The sequence below is a fragment of the Struthio camelus genome, chromosome 5 (assembly GCF_040807025.1).
Source record: "Struthio camelus isolate bStrCam1 chromosome 5, bStrCam1.hap1, whole genome shotgun sequence".
In the NCBI taxonomy this organism is placed as follows: Eukaryota; Metazoa; Chordata; class Aves; order Struthioniformes; family Struthionidae; genus Struthio; species Struthio camelus.
In genome coordinates this window covers 33756693-33761262 of record NC_090946.1, presented here as the reverse complement: position 1 = coordinate 33761262, position 4570 = coordinate 33756693, and positions in this window count along the sequence as shown.

Below are 4570 nucleotides of genomic sequence, written 5' to 3'. Positions count from 1 at the left end.
CAGTCGTTTGATTCTGGTCTACTTATGGAAGCACCTACAGACCCATAGTCACACAAAAAAACAGCTATGGAAGCAAAAAAGATTCCTGAAGCAAGCATTATGATGGCCAAATGGAAAACATATACTTCTACATATTGCCTTTCTCTAGCACACCAACCTTCGCCTTCCACATAGCTCACTTCAACCTCACATAGTTGTGGGCAGCAAGGACCCCCACCCCCCAAAAATGTACAGCCAGCCCACAGCAGCAGGGAAGATCCTCAGCTTCACTGGTTTTACTTCCTCCCAAGTACCTCGCAGAGGTCAGCTCCCTCCAGCTGTCAAAATAGCTCACAGGTCTCCAAACAAGCAGGATGATTCCACTGACAACTAGGTCACATCTACCCACCACCTGCAGAGAGCGGCTCAGCTCTGTGCGGCTTTCTCCTTTACCTCCCATTAGCCACAGTACTCGGTCACTGCAGGCAGACAGGCTCCCTGGGGAGCAGGAGAGATGCAGAGAGTGAACCTGGAGCAACATGTCAGACACCGGAGCAGCAACCCAGGGAGCGCTGGAAAAAGCTATGAGCTGACCTTGCAGGTTTAACACAGGGTCTGCCACACTAGTGTAGCCAGGGCGTCCAACATGCTGTCCTGCTGAAGAGAAGAGACTGGGGAGGTGCGGACAGCTGGGCTAGCTGCGCTTCTGGTTAAACGCATGCACAGCAATTAGCAGTACACCAGGATTCTTCAAGTATGCACAGCCCCCTCTGTAGGGAATCCCATGTACAAAAATATTTGCAAACAGCTCCTGTCATAGGGAAACTCATGCTAAGGAAAAAAAAGCAAAAACTCAGTGATATAGAACTCATTATTCTCTTCTCAGCCCATGTACCGCGTGACCTTTTTAGTATACTTCTGGCTATGGAAAGACATGAATTCTTACTTTGTTCTTGGATTGCATTCAACTAGCCCTTACTCTAGCTGGAATTTTAACCTAGCTTGACTGATCTAAAGCACAGACAGAGGAAAATGCGGTTTGACTAGACTTGTGAAAAAAACCCACTTCTCACTTCTTTTAGTTTCTGAGCACTTTTTTTCCGTTTGCAGTTCAAAGAGCAATAGACAGGCAGAAGAATCCTAAAAGCCGCCAGTAATCATAAAATGTATGCGGAAAATCTTAAAAAGAATGATTCAACTCTGAACATACCTATTTTCTGTAGAAATAGCAAAATTTTGCTCAACTACAACTCTCACTCTGGAATGGAGGCGTACGCTCATTAATAACACTTAAGAAGCCCAAGTATAAACAGGCAGCTCAAATCCTCCAAGTCTTTTACTGCCACAGCAACTACAGTACACCCAATTCACCGATAACAGAGCAGAAATTACTACAGCCTATTGAAAGAGAGGAGCAGAGGCAGATAAAAAGCAAAATCCTTGTCTACTTGAAGAATCCTGTTTAACTGCATCTACTCTCTTCCAAACTGATCTACAGACAATTTACAAGAAGTTTTGCCAGACTACTAATATGTTCGTAGGTTGGCTCCAACCTAGCCAGCCATCACAAATGCTTCCAAACTGAGCAGGGGAACCTGTCAGTTTTATATTTCACTTCACACTGCTTAATAGTAACGCTTTGCAGAAGTAATTTGGTTTAGGGTTTTTAAAAAAAAAAAAAAAAAAAAAGAATAAAATGACACTACTTTTCTTACCCCCTCTTTACTTCCAACAAGGACCCCGCACCTTCCTTCACAGCATCTCTGAGCACATACAGACTTTGATGGGCTCAAACAACTTGCTGACCATTGCTCATTTTTGCCCCACTGCCAGTTTGGCTGCCTTACAAGCAAATGTACTTTCCCTAAAACAGTGCCAGTAAGTCACGAGCCAAAGTTTTTATAACTGCTGCCTACTCACAGGAGACCATATTTTCTGAAACAACCAGAAACCTCAGTCTGACTTAAGGCTTACATAATACAGCTTCATCACAGCACATGTAAACGGGGGTCCCCTGGACTGAGCAGGTCACAGTCTTGGAAAAGACGACAGTCAATTTTGCACAGTTTGATAGCTATTTAGCATGGCCTTATAAGTAAATATGAACTTCTTCCATATATTTTTCATGTAAACATGAAGTTGTTTTGATCTTTTTAGCCATTTGGTCTTCAGCATAGCCACTGAAAAACACAAACCAATTTCAACAGCACAAGGGGGTTTTATAATAAAACTTCTCTTAAACTTTACAGTTTTGAACCTATTAGAAGAACTAGAGTTTAACAGCACTCCCGAGACATTCATTGTAATTTGCACTACTTGTGCATTTTAAGAATGTTTAGTTAGCATTTTCTTGCCACAAAAAGTAATGTACAATAGAAAAAGCCTTCCAATATTGTCACTTCAGTACTAGACAGTAAAACTAGGAAGTAAACTAGTTTTTACTAGGAAGTAAAACACTACACCTGGGTCAACAAATCCAGTAACCTGCATAGGTCAGAGAATCTTAAGTAATTACACCTGCTGTATTAGCACTAAATTTCGACATGCACGCAGAAAGGACTCTACAAGTACTTAAAACTCAAACGTCTTTCGACTTGCAGCCTACTAGACCACAGTCAAATCTCTCCAAGCAGAGAATATGAAGTAGGCAAGCCAATGTTCATCAGTCAACACATAGTAACCTCTTGATACCATTTCCTTACCCGATTACCACCCCAAGCACATCTTTGTAGTCCCTCCCACAAAGGACTAAAGGATGTGACCAACCCTGGACAATCCCTAGAAAAAACTTTTACTCCCACGACCATCCCTCACACAAACGTCACCAACTCCAAAGGTTTCTCCGTTGAACTAAGCAAGACACTAGAAAACCATACAGTCCTACGGGTATCCACAGGAAACGTGCTTTTCTTATACTGGGCTTCCCAGCCTTTGACCCAACAGACCCCGCCGAGGTGACAGAACAGCCTCCAGACTCAGCCTTCCAGCCAGCACTACTCCACGCTGCTACCGTTTAGCAGAAGTGGTTTCCTTTTCATCAGGCTGGGGAGCGTTCCTGGAAAGGCTTCAATGCTAGCTGCAGCCCCAGCCTGGCATAACAGTGCTTCCATCACCACACCCCCACCACGGTACAAGTCAAGTCATTTGTCACTCTCAAAACAAAGTAAAGCAGAGACAGCATCTAGACAGCAGCAGCACACACCACTTCCTAAAGCAAGGGGTCATAGCTCTTCACCCTTCTCCCACCAGGGACATCACTTACCCTTCCATTAACAAGAACAACAGCAAAAATAGAGAGAATTTACACTCACATTTTCTTCTGAGGACTTCCCAGGCAGCTGGGAAGAGCTTCACGCTTCTTATCTTCCCTGCTTGCTCCTCACACAGCTTCTTTAGAAACCCTTCAGGGCAGCATGCCACCACCTGAGCCCTGCAGGTGCCCTAGTGCTGCTCTTCTGGCACAGCTGGAGGATAACTGGGGCCCCTCATTAAGTCTTTAAAGGCTACAGCTGCAGATTCTTCCCCATCTCAGGGCTCAGCTGCCCCCCAGTGCGGGGGAAGTACCGTTACTGCCAACTTACAGACTGGTCTGCTAACCAAAGGTATGTACAGGCTGTGTTGTACAAGGCCTACCCTTAATCAAGAGGCTTCACAGAATAGCCTCCCAAAGAGGAAACACTGTCCTTCACTGGGAAGGAGCTGTTTCTTTAAGGGTTTGCTGGTAAGAGGAGCTCTGAGATCTACAAGCAAACCAAATGCAGCAGTACATACAGTTATGGGTAAGTCTTGTTTCCAAGTGTTTAGACCGTGAAGCTGAAACATCAAGCCAATACAGCAGGGTGCTCAGGTTTGAGATAGTTCTGTGTCAGAGGAGATTTGCCCTGTTTCTTAAGCCACTGGAGTGTGGCTGTGTCACCAGAACTAGAGTACTACAGTCAATGAAAATCCCAACTCTAAGCTACCACCTACTTATTGCCAAGTGGGAACCACAGACTAGCAGAGCTGGAAAGCTCAGCGGCTTGCCTGCTTGGCCTACCCTGAGCATAAAGAGAAGATCACTAACACCGGATGTTGGTACGATAGCACTGATTTCTTGGTAACGTCAACATAAAACTTTCCAACAAAGCTAAGCAGCAGCTCTAGGTAAGTAGACAGCAGGGGAGACAGGCTAGCAGAAGCAGCTTCCCCAGCACCTGTTAATCATCTTAGCCTACTTGAGAACTAGGAAATGTAAATTACTGAGCCACTGGAATGCTGAGAGCTTATAAGGAAGCGTGAACGCAAAAGAGGGGCCTTTATTACAGCTCCTTACAGAGCACAGTAAGCAGGAACTGTAGATTACCTTCCAAAATAGAAGTGTTCATTGTATATGCTGAGCTCCTGTGAGTGAGGACCATATCATGAGTCTGCATCAACAATGTGGCCCCATTGAATAGCGAGCCCCAAATAAAATCTCAGTTGTTGTTCATATGAGAACTCCCTCAAGCTACAAAGGAATGGCAATGTTAATAAACCCGTAACCGAATATATTAAGATGTCAGAAATGCTACAGCGTAGGAGTCACGTGCCAAAGCCTAATACATTTCTATCC